We start from the raw sequence: 22815 nt of genomic DNA, 5'->3' as shown, positions 1-22815 counted from the left end.
TAGTCATAAGCAAGCATCCTATTGTTTTTGGGGTCAAAAGGTCAATAGGTCAACATAGGACAAAGGTCACCATCTTTGTCGAATTTCTAAAATCCTCAATTTTCATCCGATTGACTTGATATTTGAAGAGGATTTACATATCAGCTAACTGAATTCAACCACCAACTATTTTTTAGGTCAACATAGGCCAGATTTCTAAAATCATAAATTTTCATCCGATTGACTTGATATTTGAAGAGGATTTACATATCAGCTAACTGAATTCAACCACCAACTATTTTTGAGGTCAACATAGGCCAGATTTCTAAAATCATCAATTTTCATCCGATTGACTTGATATTTGAAGAGGATTTGCACATATGGTCACTGAATTCAACCATCCATTACATTTAGGTCAGCATAGGCCAAAAGGTCAACGTAGGCCAAAAAAAGGTCAACCACTTTATTCAAATTTATAAAATCCTCAATTTTCATCCGATTGACTTGAAATTTGAATAGGATTTACATATCAGCTAACTGAATTCAACCACCAACTATTTTTGAGGTCAACATAGGCCAGATTTCTAAAATCATCAATTTTCATCCGATTTACTTGAAATTCTAAGAGGATTTGCATATCTGGTCACTGAATTCAACCACCAATTATATTTTAGGTCAGCATAGACCAAAAGGTCAACATAAACCAAAAGGTCAACATGGGCCAAATTTCTAAAATCCACAATTTTCATCCGATTGACTTGAAATTTGAATAGGATTTACATATCAGCTAACTGAATTCAACCACCAACTATTTTTTAGGTCAACATAGGCCAGATTTCTAAAATCATCAATTTTCATCCGATTTACTTGAAATTCTAAGAGGATTTGCATATCTGCTCACTGAATTCAACCACCAATTATATTTTAGGTCAGCATAGACCAAAATGTCAACATAGGCCAAATTTCTAAAATCCTCAATTTTCATCCAATTGACTTGAAATTCTCAGAGGATTTGCATATCTGGTCATTGAATTCAACCCCCAACTATTTTTGAGGTCAACATAGACCAAAAGGTCAACATAGGCCAGATTAATAAAATCCTCAATTTTCATCCGATTGACTTGAAATTTTAAGAGAATTTGCATACCATGTCACTGAATTCAACCACAAATTGTTTTTGAGGTCATCATAGGCCAACAACTTATTTTAGGGATTTCGCAAGTATCATGCTATGCACGACATACACAACATGGCAAAAAGTATGCGGATACCCCTTCTAATTAAAAGATTTGGCTGTTTCAGCCACACCCATTGCTGACAGGTATATATAATCAAGCACACAGCCATGCAATCTCCATAGACAAACATTGGCAGTAGAATGGGCCATACTGAAGAGTTCAGTGACTTTCAACATGGGACCGTCATATGATGCCACCTTTCCAACAAGTCAGTTCGTCAAATCTTCCACAGATGTCCTTGTTCCCTACTGTTGTTGTGCTTCCCTTGTTCTCCCCCTCCATTTACTATATGTTCTATGTGTTACCTTACATACGAGCCTAGACTAAGTATACCAAAAAAAAAATCACTCGATCATTCCCTCAGAGTTTGTTTCGGTTTGCCTAGAAGTTCCAATATTCGATCATTCAACTCACAAACATAGTGCAAAAACAGATCCTCTGAACTAAAGCCCTATAACGTACTTCCACTTAGAAGCAAGGTCATAGACTCTATCACTGCAATTGACATAAAATCCTCCCTTTTCTCCTCATCTTGCTTTATTTCATTCAGTTTGCGAGCAGCTTATTCACTCCAGGTGTCCTTCTCCTCCTCCCCTTGTCCTCACTCTCACTTCTACTCTGCTGTTGGAGTTTCTCCCCTTTACATTCTGCTCTAGATCTTCCATGAACCTTGATCATGTTTTTAAAAAAGGCTCGTGGAAGAACTGGGCAAATGCGACCTAACGCAACCTCAGATTATTCCACAAAGCCCACAACAAGTGTGTCCGCACTCTCAGGAGAGGCAAGAGATATCTGTCCAGCCTCAAGATTGAAATTACAAACTTGTCTCCCTCCTCTATTACCTGGTGGCACCTTGTTATATCCATCTCTGGAATATGCTCTCCTTCCATTCCTTTCCTCTCTTCAAATGGCACCACATTGCAATGCGCTTTATGCCCTTGGTGTTGTTGGTGATTAGCCCAGTGACATTCTTCCTGAACAGGAGATAGCTTCTCTGTAGAACAGGAGATTCTTCCTGAACAGAGATAGCCAATCAAACTCCCAAGAGGGACCTCGAGATCCCTCACATCTAAGAAGTTGTGAGCTCTATTTTGTGCGTGTGGTGGTGGCTCTTTCAGTCCTGATTACTTCCTCTACAACCATAACAAAGACCAGCTGTATAAGAATGATGCTGTCCAAGGAAGAAATGCATTCAATGCAAAATGAAAAAGGACCTCATTTCCATACAATGAACTTTGGCGCAATCAGAGACCATCTGGCCCATCATGCCTGCGCTGCACCAACCTCAGTCGGTATCCATCACCCATCCACAACAAGCTACCTACAAGTCCTGCCAATATCCTCATTTGATAACCAATTCAGTCCCAAATATTTTTTTTGCATTTCAATGCAATTCCAAAATGAATGAAAAAAATACATCGGAAGTGCATCAGTGGCTTTCCTTTTCAAATTGCAAATCGTTAAATAGAAGTCACAACAAACTGATGGAATCATTGCTTATAAAGCCAATCAATTCATCGGAAGATTTTGCCACACTTCCTTGTGGATATTATTTTGGTCTTCCTGGTGCTTTGGAACCAAATCAGACTCGTCCATGTGCAGGAACAATTGCAAAGAAAGTGGCCGGATCTGGACCCGTAGGTATCGTGGATACTTCCTGCTGGGAATACCATTCTGCCAAATGTGAATTGTAATCATCGATTATCAGAAATCTTATACTTATTCAGTTATTCCTTCAAAAACAGCATGAAGATTAGTATGCACCATTTTTCATTTTCATAAACTAGTTCACACGTGCAAGGATGTTTGCAACGGACAGATTTGACAGATGGATACAAAGCATCAAACGAGCTGACAGTACAGGAAATTATGCTTTGGGACCGGAAAACAAACAATTTGTATTTTCCCTACACATACATTCATACTCAGCATTATTTAAAGAGCGAGCATGTATTACACCAAGCACGCATGCAAAAAGCTTTGGCTAGCTGTTCAGACAATGGGCTAGGTGCATAAGCAAAGAGCGAGCCGCACAGACAAAGGTTTACAGTCACCGTGTCTGGCACTCAAAGGAACAGCGCCTTATTGTGCTCTCAACAACAAAAGAAACCATAGCAACCATTCTCTATCTCTCTGCAATGGATGGAAAGAGCAGTACAGGCCAGCACCATACACCCCCTCCACCCTCCCCCCCTTCCTCCTCTCCACCATCCCCCAGCCCACCACACCGCAATTAATGCATGCAATTGTATACAAAGGCCAAAATCAACGGGTCTTCAGCAGCTCTGTGAGGATGCAAACGCTTCTACTGGGAGAATAAAAATGAGAATATGGGGTTTATCAAATGCATCTGGGTAATTTATTCACAGGGCAGCTCTTTTACGTATATGGGCAGTCCTAACTATGCCTTAGGTATGCTGTGTAATTGCCAGAATTGTGCGAAACAAAGTTCAGTCAATCGATGCAATCAATATGGAAGGGCTTTGAAGGAGATGCAAGTAAAGTAAAAGGAGGGATGGGAGGTGTGCGTGTGTGTGTGTGGAGGGGAAATGGAGGAGGAATGGAACATAAAGCCTCACGAAATGACATGTTCATGATCATCGCACGCAATAAGAAAGGAATACTAGCTAATTGAAGGAGAAAAACGAGGGTCAATTTTACAAAACAATAACCATTATAATAGTAATTTTTAAAAAAAATGCATGGAAGAGAATTAGGAAATGTGGAGGAGAAACAAACAAAGCATTGTAGAGGATGGGACGAGAGGGGGCGTCCCCAGGTATGAGAGTGGGGCGTCCACGTCCCCAATATGCGAGTGGGGAATCCCCCACTCCGCGCTCCCCTCCTGCTGGTATGCAAGTAGTGTATCCCCGGCCAAAAAGCACGTGGATTTACGAGAAAAACGGGACGAGCAATGGAAAGTAACCATGTCATGTTGAATGTCCTTCCTGGCGAATTTGAACATGACTAAGATGATAATGTGCATTCTGCAGAAGTTTGGAATTGAAAGATAAATGGTGTTGTTCTCTCAGGTAAGTCAGGCACAACCAATGACCTGTTGGCGAGAATTTTATCTTGGTTTATGAAACATGTAGCCGTCAATTGAAAGTAGATGAAGATTTAAGGAATCTAGGAATGAGGAAATGTTTTTTGTTGAAGCCACAGAGGAGTAAGGATGGAAAGGTGATGAATAAGTGTCGCAACTTTGGTACCACGTGCATTAATGTTTTGGGGATTTAATTAAGGGTTAGTATTCCAGAATATATCAAAAATAAAAATCACAACTCTACAATACAACTTTAATAACAAATAACTTAAGTTGACAGTGTCAGAAGACAAACAAACTCCCACACTTTCTTCAATCCCTTCAAGAGAAATGGAGGTGGGTTTATGATTGTTGTTTTGAGCAGTGTAGGTTATGAGGCTAGTTATGTATGTATGTTTTTGTGTGTGTTTTTCCATGAGTGTGTATGTTTTTGCATGTGTTTTGTTGTTGAGTGGTGTATGTTGTTTGGGTGCTCCACCATCTTCTTTTTTTTTGGTGCTGTGGATTCTGGGATTGGAAGCTGTTGTTTTGTTGGTGTAGTTTGTCTTCTTGTTGCCTGGGAGTGGGGGTACATACGCATCCAAGTGCAGTTGCTGCATGTGGAGGAGTATGTGCCCTTGCTGGCCCACCGTAGCCGATTGTATTGAGGCTGGAGGGCTGAAATGGGATGATGCGGAGGACTTCGACTAAAGACCCGGTCAGTGAGGCACACTTGTGACCAAATGTTTTGAAATCATATGTATATATATATATATCTGTGCAGTGTCTGTCCTGTCCTGTGTTGTCCTGTGTTGTGTTGTGTTGTCACTGAACTACTTTCTCAAACTTTTGTGAAATCGTACCAAACTTCTGGTATGCACATGTCTCTCCCGTCGGTATGTTCTACGGGTATTTTGTTTTCAAAAAATTTCGAATTTTTTTTTTTTGGGAATTTTTTGGGGGAATTTTTTTTTTTTCAACTTCAATTGTTTATAAAATGTGATATCACGTATCTTACAAATACATTTGTGCAAAATAATTGTTTGAATTAATGATTGGTTTAAACCATGACAAAACGGCAACTCGGGTACAGTCATTTATCTATACTAGGGCATGCCCGTACTATATATAAGCTAGGACGTGCCCGTACGTGGGTGCCCGTTCCTTGCCAAAAAAAAAAAAAAAAAAAAAAAATTTGTGTAGGGGTGTGTGTGTGTAAACATCCTAGGGCGTGCCCGTACGTGGGTGCAAAAAAACATGCGTGCAAACAACAACAACAAAAAAAAACTTTGAAACCACGTGGCAGTAACGACCACAGAACCCCCCCCCCTCTATTTACATGAATGGTTTGGTCCATTCGCAACGACCACAGAACCCCCCCCCTCTATTTACATGCAATGGTTTGGTCCATTCGCAACGCCAAAGCGAACGGCGAACGGCTAAATCGCCATAGCTCGGTAAGTACTTGTCCGATTAATTTCAAACCTTGAAAAGGCACATCCTCGGGTCCCCAGCAATATACCTGGCAAGTTTAAAGTATATCGGACCCGTGGTTGTCGAGAAACAGCGGTCACAGACAAACATACAAACACACATACACACATACACACATACACACATACACACATACACACAGAGATTAATGGAATTATAGATAGATATCTACACATCTGGGCAGTGTCTGTGTTGTCACTCAACGACTCCCTCAAACTTTTCTTTCCGTGGTTGTGAAGTGTTTTTAATAACGTTGTGGTGGTTTTTAATAACGTTGTGGTGGTTTTGAATCACGTGGTGGTGAGGTATTTTGAATTATGTGGTGGTGAGGTGTTTTTAAATCACATGGTGGTGAGGTGTTTTTAAATCACATGGTGGTGAGGTGTTTTTAAATCACATGGTGGTGAGGTGTTTTTAAATCACATGGTGGTGAGGTGTTTTTAAATCACATGGTGGTGAGGTGTTTTTAAATCACATGGTGGTGAGGTGTTTTTAAATCACATGGTGGTGAGGTGTTTTTAAATCACATGGTGGTGAGGTGTTTTGAATTACGTGGTGGTGAGGTGTTTTTAATTACGTGGTGGTGAGTTATTTATAATTACGTGGTGGTGAGGTGTTTATAATTACGTGGTGGTGAGGTGTTTATAATTACGTGGTGGCGAGGTGTTTTGAATTAGTTGGTGGTGAGGTGTTTTTAAATGACGTGGTGGTGAGGTGTTTTTAATTTCGTGGCTGTGAGGTGTTTTTATTACGTGTTTTATGGCTGTGAGGTGTTTTAAATTTCGTGGTGGTGACAACAACAACAACATGCATTTTAAGGCCATGTTCCCTGCTAGAGCGGGGGTTAGCCTTGCGGTCCCCATGACAATCTTCTCCATTTTGCCCTATTTTCTGCATCTCTCCTTGTTAACCCCCTTGCCCGCATTTATTCTTCCACCATCTTTAGCCAAGTCTTTCTCGGTCTTCCCCGTCCTCTACTTCCTTCTACATTAACTTCCATCACTCTTCTCAACCAGTCACTTTCATCCTTCCTCAATACATGACCAAACCATCTCAACCTGTTCCTCTTCACAGCATCAATCACAGGCAATATTCCCATCATCTTTCGCAATTCATCATTTGTCTTCCTCTCTCTCTCAACGATACTCCACACATCCATCGAACCATTCACATTTCCACCCTTTCCAGCCTTCGTTGCTGCTCTACGTTCATTACCCATGTCTCGCTCCCATAAATCATAACACTTCTCACACATGCAGCATACACCTTTCCCTTCAGCTTCAGCGACACTCTCCTCCTCATCAGCACGCCACTCAGTTCCCGAAACTTCTTCCATGCACATCTCACTCGAGCAACCGTTGCCGAGTCTGATCCACCTTCTCCATTCAGCATGTCTCCGAGGTAGCAAAATGTTTTCACACCTTCCAGCTTCACGCCATCTCCAAGATCCAACTCAACATTTCCTCCATCTGCAGCTCCCTCTGTGCACACCTTACATTTGAATGTAGCTGCCACACTGGTTAATGACCCTCTCAGACCACTACATTTTTGATGAACCCACTCAGCACACATTGTACATTGAATGGAGTTCACTCCGACACCCTTCCTGCACACAGCACACGGCCACTTCCCAGTTCTTTCCACCTCACCACATGCTTTACCACTTGCCATCACCTTTGTCTTTCCGATATTCACCTTCAGACCTTTTGTCTCCATACATTCCTTCCACTTGTTCATCTTTTCCTTCAGTCCATCCATACTTTCCGCAATCAACACCAGATCATCTGCATACAACAACTCCCACGGTAAACCCTCCTTTACGGTCTGAGCCAGCACCTCCATCACAGCTACAAATAGTAGTGGACTTAGTACCGACCCCTGATGCACTCCCACCTTCACCTCAAACTCACCACTGTTCCCGTCCTTCGTCCTTACAGCTGTGCGTGCTCTTTTGTACATTGCCATCACTACTCTGATCAACCATTCCTCCACTCCTCACTTCCTCTTTCTGTTTGTGGCTGTGAGGTGTTTTCAATTACGTGGTGGTGAGGTATTTTCAATTTCGTGGTGGTGAGGTATTTTCAATTTCGTGGTGGTGAGGTGTTTTTATTATGTGTTTTACGGCTGTGAGGTGTTTTCAATTTCGTGGGGGTGGTGTTTTTAATTTCGTGGTGGTGAGGTGTGTTTATTACGTGTTTTATGGTTGTGAGGTGTTTTCAATTACGTGGTGGTGAGGTGTTTTTATTACGTGTTTTATGGCTGTGAGGTGTTTAAAATTACGTGGGGGTGAGGTGTAATCGTCCCAAACTTCCAGTTTGCACCTACCCCTCCCGTATGTATGTGCTGAGGGGTTCTTTCTTGAATTTTATATATTTTTTCAACCTAAATCTTCAACCTAAATTGCCTATAAAAATGTAATATCACAAACACTACAAATAAATTTGTGCAAAATAATTGTTTGTATTATGATTGGTGTAAATCATGACAACACAGCAGCTCAGGTACAGTCATTATCCTCAGCTAAAATAAGCCCGTTCCTCAGTAACGACGCTTGGTGTGGCGAGCGCAGCGAGCCGAGCCAAGCTAGTATATATATATATATATATATATATATATATATATATATATATATATATATATATATATATATATATATATATTATGTTTGTGGGGATAGTCATATGTAGAGTCAGGTAGATTTGTGTCGGTATCATGCTCCGACTGTTGTGAAGAAGAAGAACCACCCCATGTAATAAGTAGCGGACCTGTTTAGCCGAATGTCGGATTAAGTTGTATATTCGTCCCTGTCACGAGGGGACAGGACATGTTAACTAGCTTAGGGCTAAGGATAAATTATCCCTTGTATGTCTTACCCTATGTGATTTATCCTTTGGCTCTTTTGGCACTGCACCGTAGACACTAGTGAGAAATGCCATTTATTGCACTAAATAATAACCATAAAACCAACCGGAAGCCAGTCCTGAACACTGCCATTTGGGACGCACCAGCTACATCGCCACGGAAGACAGGCAGGCCGAAGACATGCCCCGAGGAGCCGTGATTGGTCAGGGCGGAGCAATAAGTTACCCGCTGATTGGTGGAAAGAAGGCCGAGGAGGAAGCAGAGTGCCGATTGGTAAAGACCACCGAAGACCTCTGAGGCAAGCAAGAAGCAGCGTGCTGATTGGTGGAGAAGCGCTGATGATGTCACGACCCGACGTTAAAATAACTCGAGGACCGACATTTTCTCTCTTGCTCTTGCCTTCTTCTTGCCCTCTTGCGTCTGCCTCCTCTTACCCTGGACTCTTACATCTCTGACCCTCCGATCTTGCCCTGTTCTTGCTCTCCTCTGGTTCCCTTGTTCTTCTCCCTCGAGGGTGAACAACAGGCTCCAGAAAGTGTTCAGAGATGCCACCGGGAGACGTGCAGAGTTTTGCCAGGTGGAAAAGATGCGTGGCTTGCCACTGCAGTTACGCACCGGGCGAGGCCTGTTACGCGCCAAAGCACGCGTTTCACGCACAACGTCACCAGCACCCCCCCCGGACGACTTTTGCAGACCCCGACGAGCTCGCCCCCTACCCCCCTCCCCCCCCCCCCCCCCCGAGCTGATCGGCACTAAGTGCCACAATTAAATTACACCCCATTATTTTCCAGTTTATTTTCTTCTTGTGTCTGTGTTATAAGTCTGGTGTGGGGACGTCCCGATTAGGAATTTGATTTTGCCATCGCGTTTTCTTGTTATCGGCATCCCATTTAATAAACCTGTTTATTTTTGTACATTTTAAATCCGCCTCGGTTTGAGTTACTTTTTGCAGGTTGGGACTGCCGGCGATCGCGACAGGTAAGCTTCAGCTGTCCCCTTTCTTTCCCCGCGTATATGAAATCCGCATTTGGGCATCGCCTTCGGAGTTAAAAGCTTGCTATTCACGATCCGTGATTCCAATCACGTGATCCGTGATTCCACGTGAATTCGTGATATTAACTAAGGGGAGTCACGTGACAATATCAAAGTGGAATTTTTTTCCCACAAATTAATTAAAAATGAAAAGCCGAAAAGTATTCAACCATTTGCTATAACACTCCAAATTGAGCTCAGGTGTATCCCAATTCCTTTGATCGTCCTCAAGATGTCTACAACTTGTTTGAAGTCCACCTGTGGCCAATTCAATTGATTGGACATGGCTTAGAAAGAGCCACACCTTTCCATATAAGGTTTCACAGTGGACAATGCATGTCACAGCAGAAACTCAACCATGAAATCAAAATAACTGTTTGTAGAACGCCAAGATAGAATTGTGAGGAGGCATACAGTCACGTGAAAGAGTAAGTACACCCCATGTAAAGTTTTGACTTTTTCAACATATTTCAACATTCAGCTATTTGATCTTCATTTCAACAATATTGATCGATAAAGGTGATATAATATAACAAATATCATGAAACATTTACATTTTGTAGTCCATTACATAATTTAAATAAACATAAATGCAAATTTCGCATGTGGAAAAAGTAAGTACACCCTTGGCTCTAATAGGTGGTATTGCCCCCTTTGGCAGAAACAACCTCAAGTAGGCGTTTCTTATAACTGTCTACCAGTCTCTGACATCGACTGGGAGAAATTTTTGCCCACTCCTCCATGCAGAATTCTTTCAGCTGTGCGATGTTTGAGGGGTTTCTTGCATGCACAGCTCGTTTCAAATCCCCCCACAACATCTCGATGGGATTTAGATCCGGGCTTTGACTTAGCCATTCCAGAACCCTCTATTTCTTTCTTTTCAGCCATTCCTTGGTGGATTTACTGGTATGTTTAGGGTCATTGTCATGTTGCAAGATCCACCTTCGGTTGAGCTTCAACTTTCCGACAGGTGGCCTCACATTATCCTCAAGCACCCTCTGGTACAATGAAGAATTAATAGTGGATTATATGATGGTGAGCTGCCCAGGCCCTGATGCAGCAAAGCTGCCCCAAACCATAATATTTCCACCACCATGCTTTACAGTTGGTATCAGGTTCTTGTGGTCAAATGCTGTCTTTGGTTTTCGCCAAACATGTCTTCAGGTACTGTGGCCAAATAGCTCTACCTTTGACTCATCTGTCCAGAGCACATTGTTCCAGAAGTGCTGGGCTTTGCCTAGATGTTCATTGGCAAACTTTAGTCTTGCCCTGATGTTCTTTCTGGACAGCAAAGGTTTCCTCCTGGCACACCTCCCAGGTAGATCAAATTTGTGCAGCCTCTTTCTAATGGTAGACTCGTGCACTTTGACATCAACAGTGGCAAGAGCTACCTGAAGGTCCCGTGATGACATTCTCGGGTTCTTAGAGACTTCTTTCAGCATCTTGTGGTCTGCTCTCGGGCTGAACTTCCTGGGGCGACCTGGCCTGAACAAGTTGGCAGTTGTTTGGAATCTTCTCCACTTGTAGATAATCTTCCGGACAATGGAATGGTTGATTTCAAATTGTTTGGAGATCTTTTTAAATGCCTTCCCAGACTCGTAGGCATCTATAACCTTCTTTCTGAAGGCCTCAGAGAGCTCTTTTGATCTAGGCATGGTGACGCCACACACTTCAACAACAAAGAGCAAACCAAACGAAATGTCTGAGGTTTAAATAAGACAGGTTCCTCCAAGATCCTCTCTAACGATGTTCTAATCATTTGCACCTGAGCTGGTGCACCTGATTCTAATTTTAGGTATTTGAAGGGGTGATAAATGTCGGGGTGTACTTACTTATTCCACATGTGAAATTTGCATTTATGTTTATTTAAATTATACAATGGACTACAAAATGTAAATGTTTCATGATATTTGTTGTATTATATCACCTTTATCTATCAATATTGTTGAAATGAAGATCAAATACACAGAGGTCGGCTGTTGGTCCAAGTTGTCGATTTGACGCGTTAATTCTGCCCACAAGTTCTCTATCGGATTCATATCCGGGGACATGGCAGGCCACTCCATATGCTCTACACCACGGTCAGCAAGGAAGTGTTGGATCATGCGAGCACGATGAGGCCGTGCATTGTCATCTTGGAAGACAAAGTTTCCTCGAAAGGCTGCACGAGCAAATGGAAGCAATGTTTCTTCCAGAATGACCCTGTACTTGAACTGGTTCAGGTTTCCATTCAGAACAACCAGGTCAGTTTTGCCCGCTGCATGAAAGGTAGCCCAAACGGTCACCCCACCACCTCCAGCTTGGACTCTTGGCCCTATACAATCTTCGTTGTGGGCTTCATGCACTTGTCTGCGCACTCAGACGCGGCCATCTTGACGATAGACCAGAAATCTAGACTCGTCACTGAAGGTCACGTGATTCCAGTGTCCTGGCTGCCATTGACGGTGCTCTCTGGCCCACTGCAATCGGCGCTGGCTGTGTTGTCTGGTCAGGCATGGCTTTCTCAGGGGATGCCTGGCACGATAGCCTGCTTGAACCAGTCGTTGGTTGACTCGCCTTCTGGATACAGGCACATTTGTCAGTTGCTGCCACTCAGCCCTAGGCCGATTAGCTGACTTGGTACGGCCATTGCAGACTAACCGGTGCAGCTGGCGATCATCTCTCCTTGTGGTTCTGCGTGGACGTCCTGGCCTCGGTATTGGAGTAGGGACACCCCTCTGAGCATTTCGTTTCAGGATCTTTGACACCTGACCTTGAGTGATGCCATACTGCCGAGCAATAGCACGCTGTTTCATGCCAGAATTTCGTAAAGCCACCACTCCATGACAAACAGCATTGTCAAGATGACGGACCATCTCTAGAGGAAGCGGCAATGACTTTTGTAGACGTGCAGCAGTTGTTTTCCACTAATACAGAACGCAACAACCCTTATATACCCGATTATGAAGTCAATCGTCAAATGTACCTGTCCTTACATTTTGTCATGCCACCTGTGATATAATCCTGTTATTGACTTGTTGCTGCGAAAGACAATCAGTGACATGGTTCTTTTAACAAAGACATCACCGAAGGGTAAAAAAAACTCACCAGATTGATATACTGAGTTCAGAAAGTAAACCCAAGTCAAGAAAAAAAAAAAAATTCCATATTAAATGCCACGTCTGTATATATACAGACTTGGCATTTAATATGGAATCTTTTTTTTGTGGGGGTGAACTTACTTTTCAAGATGACTTAGAAACAAAAGTTCATTGGAATTATGTTGAAATTATTCTACATTTTGTTAATGTGACCTTTAAAAGAAACAAAAACCACATTTGACATTTAGAAGCAAATAAATTGATCCTTGAAAGTGATGTAAACTGATATCGAACTCAATTCACGGACAGTAGTGTTAAACTGCTGTGCGTTTTCCAGAAGCATCTCTATTTTGCGCATTAGCCAAATTTTTTTTTAACAAAAACAAAAGTTAAATTACGACTGGGATTACGGACAGTAAAATTACAGTTCAGTACTTCGTGTAACCCCCACGAGCATTCAGGAGAGCACGTACACGTTGAGGCATGCTGTTCACGAGATTTGCCAAGTTTTGGACAGGAATCGCTTGCCATGCAGTTACAATAGCCTGCTGCAATTCACGCACAGAGGTAGGCTGGCTGCTGGTCCAAGTTGTCGATTTGACGCGTTAATTCTGCCCACAAGTTCTCTATCGGATTCATATCCGGGGACATGGCAGGCCACTCCATATGCTCTACACCACGGTCAGCAAGAAAGTGTTGGATCATGCGAGCACGATGAGGCCGTGCATCGTCATCTTGGAAGACAAAGTTTCCTTGAAAGGCTGCACGAACAAATGGAAGCAATGTTTTTTCCAGAATGGCCCTGTGCTTGAACTGGTTCAGGTTTCCATTCAGAACAACCAGGTCAGTTTTGCCCCCTGCATGAAAAGCAGCCCAAACGGTCACCCCACCACCTCCAGCTTGGACTCTTGGCACTATACAATCTTCGCTGCAGGCTTCATGCACTTGTCTGCGCACTCGGACGTGGCCATCTTGACGACAGACCAGAAATCTAGACTCGTCACTGAAGATCACGTGATTCCAGTGTCCTGGCTGCCATTGACGGTGCTCTCTGGCCCACTGCAATCGGCGCTGGCGGTGTTGTCTGGTCAGACGTGGCTTTCTCAGGGGACGCCTGGCACGAAAGCCTGCTGAACCAGTCATTGGTTGACTAGCCTTCTGGATACAGGCACATTTGTCAGTTGCTGCCACTCAGCCCAAAGCCGATTAGCTGACTTGGTACGGCCACTGCGGACTAACCGGTGCAGCTGGCGATCATCCCTCCTTGTGGTTCTGCGGGGACGTCCTGGCCTCGGTATTGGAGTAGGGACACCCCTCTGAGCATTTCGTTTCAGGATCTTTGACACCTGACCTTGAGTGATGCCATACTGCCAAGCAATAGCACGCTGTTTCGTGCCGGAATTTCGTAAAGCCACCACTAAATGACAAACAGCATTGTCGAGTTGACGGACCATCTCCAGGGGAAGCGGCAATAACTTTTGTAGACGTGCAGCAGTTGTTTTCCACTAACACAGAACGCAACAACCCTTATATACCCGATTGTGAAGCCAATCGTCAAATGTACCTGTCCGTACATTTTGTCACGCCTCCTGTGATATAATCCTGTTATTGACTTCTTGCTGCAACAGACAATCAATGACATGGTTCTTTTCACAAAGAAATCACCGAAGCGTAAAAGAAACTCACCAGATTGATATACCGAGTTCAGAAAGTAAACCCAAATCAAGAAAAGAAAAAAAATTCCATATTAAATGCCAAGTCTGTATATATATCTATCTATAATTCCAGTAATCTCTGTCTGTCTGTACGTTTGTCTGTGACCGCTGTTTCTCGACAACCACGGGTCCGATATACTTTTAACTTGCCAGGTATATTGCTGGGGACCCGAGGATGTGCCTTTTCAAGGTTTCATATTAATCGGACAATTACTTACCGAGCTATGTCCAAAAAACGATTCAACCAATCAGAGAGCAGCGAACGATCGCGTGTGCCGAACGTGGCGGGCACACTCTGCCTCGGATGGCACATTTGAGAGCGTATTCATTTATTTCACGTTTGCAAACTATGTTGGCGTTAAACTATGTTTTACAACTAATAAAAACGAATTTGCGATTCATTCGCTTTCCTGCGCGTTTGTGCACGCGATGGCGATTTCTTTACCAAACTCCGGAAGCCGTTCGCTTTGGACCAAACCATTGCATGTAAATAGAGGGGGGGGATTGTCACCACTCGCAAGCCGTTCGCTTTGGACCAAACCATTTCATGTAAATAGAGGGGGGGGATATAATTTTAGATATATATATAGTACGGGCATGCCCTAGTATATAATAATAATAATAATTCATTTATTTTGTATAGCGCTTTTCATGAAGCCCAAAGGCGCTTTGACAGAGTGCAAAACATAATGCATAACAAAACATGAAAACAACAATTGCAAAAAGACAAGAATATATATATATATATATATATATATATATATATATATATATATATATTATATATATATATATATATATATATATATATGTATATGTATATATATATATATATATATATATATATATATATATATATATATACACACACATATATACATACACACACACACACAATATTGGCACCCTTGCACATCTTCCAAATAATACACCATTTCTTCCAGAAAATTCTTGAAATTAAAAGATCTTTTGGTATCCACATATGTATTTCTTTGGTTTGCAGTGGAACAAAACAAAAGTTTTTCTGTCCATGGAAGTGACAAAGGGAACCAGTGTATCGTAGGCATTTTGTTTATAAAGCTGTATTCATGTCAGTCATGGGATTCCCAGGCTTGGATTATACAGAAGTGCCTTTTTTAAGGACCTTCATTTCACAGCATCGGGCCTTGGTCTCCCCAAAAAAAAATTCATTCCATTCTGAAAGACTCCCAAAGCAACCGACTGTTTTGATGTCCCCATTGAGTCTAATCAGACTTGTTCAAGTGCAACTGAAAAAAAAACAAAAAAACTTATTTTAAAACTTTTTAATCAATGCAGATTATTCAGCCAACTCATCCAATGTGTGCCCCGACACCTAACAATGGGTTATCTCAGCAATCAGTAGCCAGACTCTCTCTCTCTACCATACAATCAGATCAAATCTGTTCACAGTTTTTGCGGTTTTTAAATTTATTTATTTTGTTCTTTTCTCTTGCACAATCGTGTTTGTTTGTTATTTAGGCTGTGCAATTGAAACGAGTTATGCATGTCCTTCTGTGCATTTCCAGATGTCAACTTCGACCTCGCAGTGTCCTCAGTAAATGCAATCAAGTTTCCAACAGCTCACCAAAGGAAACGAAGCTTGTGGGACAGTTGTTCTTCGGTAGAACGTAATCCTTGTTATTTTAATCAAATCCATAGTTGCTCAAATGAAGGTCAGCAAGAGCAAACAGATTTTATGGTGATAGGCAGCTGGCTGATGCTCAAATATATTCCCTTTTATAAGCTGGCTTGTGGGTGTAAACAAGGGTATTATACATGTATGTATATATATATATATATATATATATATATATATATATATATATATATATATATATATATATACACATATATATACATATATATATACATATATATATATATATATTGTCCTGACACCAGTGGTTAAGACCGCTGGATGACGGATAACCGAGAAAGTTTTACTCCCGAGGCGGCACCCCGAAAATTGGTGGTGCTTTTATCACGTGCGGAATGAAGGGAGGCAAAGCGTTTAACTGAACGCAACACACGGGTTTATTCCGAAACCACAAACAAGTAAACACGACAAGAAAAATTCAACAAATATGATTTAATAAAAAGAAATCATGGACTGAAAATGAAGGCCGAGGAAAACGAAAATTCTAACTGAGGTACCTCCACACACGGACTCAAAAACAACAGACAAGGGGAAGGATAATGAAATAAAATAAAATCCATTTTTGGCCGCCCGGCACTCAGCTTTGGCCTCAAGTGGCCCTTTTTGTGGAGAGTGGTGGTGACGAGGCTCAGGAAGCACACAGATGGCACCGAAGGCGCCAAGGGTCATGAGGCAAGTTGTGTAGACAGCCCTCTCTCGCTCTCCACTCTGTCCGAAGCACCAAGAGCCCCACAAACTGCCGTCTTTATTGCTCCTCGTGGTACCACAAAAGCACCCCCAACTCCGTCCAGCTCACGATCGGCCAAACCCAGCCAAGATGGCGCAACTTCTTGTTTGAGCAGGACCCAGCGAGACGCGCTCTTCCTCTTTTTCTCTCGAAGCTTCTCTATGGACGTCACCAATGACCAATGGCAAAGCTCTTTCCAAATCACCCACCGGCAATGCCCCCACCTTAATTTTTTTCTGGAGTTTACGATCAAGATAAAACATCCCGTATTTAAACATGAGCAACAATAATGAACGTAAACTGTATTTGTCATTTCACGTACACTGTAACTACACTAAAACGGTAATTTTGGAAGTCAGACCTAGCTACCCATTATTAATATTAAGCCCCTGCCCCCCCCCCCTCCTCCAAATAGAGAAGTCAAACTACGCCTATGAAATCACCCCATGGTCGTCTCAGCCAATCACGACATTCAGGAGTGTGGCCTGCCGGCTCTTTCTTCCACGCCCATCATACCACTCTGGGGGCATGGCCGTTTTCCTTATTAGGTCTATAGGGCGGGGCTTGGTTGTTGTGAGTGTTCATAGGGCCAGCGCTGGTTGTAAATGTTGCTTAATGGGGGGTTTTCATGGCCGGCCTTGTAATTGTAAAACGTTAGGGAAAACCACAGAGGGAAATCACGTGCTGGGGAAAAACTAACCTTAATCCCAACTAGTTATCACTGCTTCAACCCCGTGTGAAGACACAAACAATCTTAAGCTGCAGTTTCCCAACTTAAGTACATCGAGATTTCTCCTACGTGTCCACGGTCCATGCTATAATTATAAAGTCCTACTTTTACTATGTGATTCCTTCATTTGCCCCCACAAACACAACAATGTAATTTCAAAACACAGCTGGTCACAAGTGTGCCTCACTGACCGGGTCCTCAGTCGAGGTCCTAAAGCATCATACCGTTTCGGACCTTCAACCTCTATATGGTCAGCTAAGGTGGGCCAGCAGGGGCACATACACCTCCACATGCAACAACTACACCTGGATGCGTACATACCCCCATCCCCAGCCAGTGAGAGCACAGACTACAACAACAAAACTGCCGACCAATCCTAGAATCCACAGCACCAAACAAGTAAACATGGTGGAGCACTCAAACACCCACCTTTATAACCTTCACCACTCACCAATAAAACCCACACCAGATCACACCAGATCACACACACACACACACACACTCAAACACAAACAACGCTTCTCAAACACACCAAGTACAAGGAACATGAATGAATGCCAAGCAATTTGACATTTCCATTGAGGGAGAGGCTCTTTGTCGGTGCACCAGGGCTCTTTGTCGGTGCACCAGGGGCTCTTTGTCGGTGCACCAGGGGCTCTTTGTCGGTGCACCAGGGGCTCTTTGTCGGTGCACCAGGGGCTCTTTGTCGGTGCACCAGGGGCTCTTTGTCGGTGCACCAGGGGCTCTTTGTCGGTGCACCAGGGGCTCTTTGTCTGTGCACCAGGGGCTCTTTGTCTGTGCACCAAGGGCTCTGTCTGTGCACCAAGGGCTCTTTGTCTGTGCACCAGGGGCTCTTTGTCGATACACCTGGAATGCAAGAACAGCTCGGCCTGCTATTGGCGATGCACCAGTGGTCTTTGTCAATGCACCAGGGGCTCTTTGTCGACGCACCAGGGTTGCAAGACTGCTGTTGGCGGTGCACCAAGGGCACGAGTACATCTTACACTGCCTGTTCAGGGGATTGTCTGCCAGAGTGCGGGTAGCACTGGACCCAGCTGCGTTGGTTAAGAAGGAGCAGGAACGAGTCGTGCCATGCCTGGAGGCAAGAGGCCCACGAGCCAAGGCGCGGTGAAGTTATTGGGGGTATAGCGCAGCTCCATATTCTTTCACACCGCATGCTTCCTACACAACACCAAACCTTTACCCCCTCCCCCAACCATTACCCCCCTCCCCCCAATATCTGGCCCAATGCAAATCTGCCTGGTTGCGTGAGGTAAATGAGGAGTCTAGCCTGTACCTAGTGGATAGACAGGAAGTTTTTGCCCCACTGTTTAGCTTCGGTAGTGCTCAGCCAACATAACATCGCATCCACAGTTCCGCTCGGCTGTAATAAATACTCGGGTGTGCGTTGATGGTGCGTACCTTAGTTGAGGTCATTTGGTCACCAACAGGTAAAACGACAAATTTGAGAGGAAGCTGGTAGACCTAATTATGCTGCGGTTGCTTAAAACCCGGACCCGGAAATGCAGGATCACTGCTGACCTCCACCAATTTGTTCCTCTTTTTCCCCCACTTGTGGAACGAACTTCCACATTCTCTTCCATGATATTTTCTACTATCCCTCATCCTTCCAAGTATCCAGGTTACCATCATGAGAGTTTCCTCCTGTATCCATATTGTCCACCCCTTGCATGCATCTTCTCCTGCCTACCCATCGTTTGTCCAAGTCTCCCCCTATTTTATCCTTCAACTCTGCTGTTGATGTTTCCCCCTTGACTATACTGCTCCTTTTGTCCTGATCCGTTTAGTGTACTAGTACTAGCTCTTCTACCAGCACCAACACTTCTTCTCTTCAGTATTCTATGTACACAAAAACATCCGGTTAATGGAAATGTCAAAGATTTGGTTCCTAAGCTTCTGGAATCCGAAGTTAAGACAATCACCATTGGATTAGCAAGAATAAAACCCAGCTGGCTCACAAATGGCATTCACAGATGACGTAATCTTCTTGCCCCGATCTGCATGTTGTGCCAGTCCTCATACGAATTGTTGTCGATTGTGAATGCCTTGAGGGTTAATTAGGAAGAACATCAAAACACTACCGAAGAAAAGGCAGCAAGACGGAAATCTTCATTTAATACTTTAAAAAAAGAAAGAAGATTTTCCGTCTTATTGGGAAGAAATCATCAAACTCCATTGGAAAAGACAAGCAATAGTTATGAGAGTTGACAAAAACTTCTTCAATAACCAGCCTTGCACAGCCCTTTTATGGCCAGAGAGGCCTGTTGCCACACCATGGCCAAATGCCAGCCTTAAAGGTTGGTACGAAAACACCACAACACAAGTGAAAGTCAAAATATAAGAAAACTACTGAGACAGAATAGGAGGAGAAAATTGGAAAGTAAATGAAGACAAACAAAGTGATGCAAACAAAAAGCGTCGATTGAACATTCATGGCAGTTTGCCGGAGAGGATCAACCCTCCTCGTTGTTGTTGTTTGTTGCATTTCAATAAAAGATAAAAACTGATAAAAGAAGAGAGAATGAATGAATCAGTCCAAAAATAAATAAATAAAATAACTTCTCCTTAATGGCAAATTCTCCTCAACTCTCAGTACCTGCTCCATCCTAATCGCTAAACCTATTGTTTCAATCTTCCTCCAATTCGCTTTTTCCTCCCGAAACACGATCCTTCCTCCCCTTGTGCTCCTTTACCCCTCCTTTGCCCAACTCCCAAATGTAATAGAAACTAGGAAGGAAACGACAGGCCATTATGAGCAGTCGCTTCCTGATATGCATTGAGGCTAGGTGAGCGAGAGCAAGAAAACCGGGAACAGGTGAAGGAAGGAGCGAGACTAGGCTATGTAAGGGAGGGCAAGAAAAGCAACGACGGGTAAACAAAGGACGTTGCTGTAAACAGTTGCGAAAACCATCGCGACTGTGCATCTCTGGCGATAGCAGAGCCGAAAACTTTTGCAAACACTGTAATCCTGAACTTTTAACCACACGAAACCCGCACAGGTGATCGAGATTAGTGCGAGAGGGATTGAGGCACACAGACAAAGATGAGCAGGCAAGCAAGCACAGGACGGACAAGGACGGGCCGGCACAAAGACGAGCAGAAGTTTCAGATGGACGCCGAGATACAGAGACACAGTATCCACATGTGCGTCACAAAAGGTTTTCTCATGGTGACTCAGTGTGTGTGGGGCGTTGTTAGGCACAGCTACACGAGAACAAAGGCGCATTGAGAGACATTCCAGCTCTTAATGCTACCCCAGGCTCTATTCACTACTGTGCATTCGGATTGTACCCAAAAGCACAACTATATTAAAAGCTACTGTACAACAATGCATTGGACAATGGAACATTAAACAATGGGCGGAATCTCACAATACCACTGCACTGTGCATTAGAAACGACAAGTCAAATTATACACAACACATCAAAATACACAGTTTTTCATTATTTATTTTTCCCCATGTTCCCCAACTACTACTGGTACTAAGCACACTCCATACTCGTGCGGTATACAAACCCAAAATTGGGTAAAAAGGAGTCGTGTTCCCAATGCAAATGGAGACGGCGCCAATAATGTTTCCCAACATTAAAATGGCACTCTCTCAATTACGTCAAATGCAGGCTTGTCCAGATGTCAAAGAAATCAAAATATCAAGGCACAGAACATTAAAGACATTGGTGTGCATTCGCGGCACTGAAAACGTACGAGTGCATCTGGAATGACAAATAAATACGCCTCGTCGGAAGTTACAATTTTCACAAAGAATCGAATATTACCAGATGAAGAATCGGACGCAAAGATGGAGTTACCTACGCAAGCTTCACAAAAGCACGTTGACCGCAGAGAAAGTGCTGCTGGAGAGGAAAGACGTCAAAAAATAAAAGCAACGTCAACAAGGCGGAGACTGAGATGCAGCCACGTTGGACACGGAGACAAAGAACAATGCACACCGAGAAAAACAATGGGATGCCAATCCGGGATCCGCGCGAGTCCAAAACTCCGTTCCGCATTTCACCTTCAGCCTGTCCCGTTCTCAGTGACAATGGCTCTATTGTTTCATTGTTTTTATTATTTTTTTTTCCCCCCAGTCCGTGCCGAGCATACTGCAAGTATTATAAAGCCATTATATTTCGGGGCATGACCTACAGTTTGCTTTGTGCATTGTTCACTTGTTCCATTTTTTTTTTACATAAAATATATTTCAAAAAAGTGTTTTCATTAGGTTACCCATTGTTGCAGATCCAATTGCGACGAAAAGAATATCTTCCTCCACACTCGGTTTATGTTTTCACGTTCAGCAAGTCAACGATGGCTGGGTGTGTTGCACTTGCCGTTTGCGTCCCATTTCAAATGGGACGCCGATTGTGATCGGCCTCGACGATACAAAGGGTGGCCTGAAAAGGGGCCGTGTGCTGTTATCGAAGATGGGTGCTTGCGACTCGGGCATATAATCACCGTTTGGTTGACCGACCTCAATCCCAGGGACTTAAAGTAATTTGTCAATGCATTGCATCAAAATATTGCATGTCGGATGCCGTAGCGAACACGTACGGTACAAATGATGGGACGGAAAAGGAAGGACAATTAACAGTGGCTTGTGCTTATAGTGCAACACGTTAAGGTTGTGTTGCACGCCGAGCGTGCATGTGCGGTATGTGCAAGATCCAGAATCCATGGTTACGGATACAATCCACATTTTGCAAACACTCCCGACTTGAATGGCTTTCATTGTCGGTGCTTTTCTTTTGTTTATTTTTTTTCCCCCTTCTTCTTCCCTACGTTTTGCCAGTTTGATTTGTGTACGTTAAATTCACGAGGAAATATACTTCGATGTACACAAATCATCTCATCACCTTCAAAATGATACATTTCCGATGGCTTGCAGATGGTTTTCCCAAATGATTGGCACGACCTTTTTGGACAGTGATGTCTGCCAGGCTGAAGTTCGCATCCGAACCATGCGTTTTCACATACACGTATGCTGTAGTTGTCGGTCTTGCATGCTCAAAAAAAAAAAAAACAGTTCTCATTGTACACAAGGTTTAGTCAAAGGACGTCTGTGATCAGCCATGAATGAACAAAATAATAAAATTAAACGATGAAAGTACAAATGAAAGAAAAAAAGAAAAGAAAAATATTCAGCATCACAGGATAAACAAACAAAGCCAGGAAGCTTTCGATATCAAAGTACCTGCAATACCTCCTTTTATGCATCTGAAAACAAACTTGAACAA

At 43.1% G+C, this 22815-nt stretch overlaps 1 protein-coding gene across 1 annotated transcript in view; it reads right to left on the bottom strand.

The window, feature by feature from the left end:
* LOC137427627 (transcription factor Sox-6) overlaps window positions 1-21405 on the bottom strand; it is a 115779-nt gene extending 94374 nt beyond the window's left edge. The window contains exon 1 of the mRNA XM_078777963.1: window positions 21358-21405. The gene's annotated coding sequence lies outside the window, so the exon portion shown is untranslated. The remainder of the gene's footprint in view (window positions 1-21357) is intronic.
* Between the last annotated feature and the right edge of the window lie 1410 nt (window positions 21406-22815).

This window comes from Myxine glutinosa, chromosome 5 (genome assembly GCF_964187855.1).
Source record: "Myxine glutinosa chromosome 5, kmMyxGlut1.1, whole genome shotgun sequence".
Lineage (NCBI taxonomy): Eukaryota > Metazoa > Chordata > Myxini > Myxiniformes > Myxinidae > Myxine > Myxine glutinosa.
This window is presented reverse-complemented; position numbering and strand designations above follow the sequence as displayed.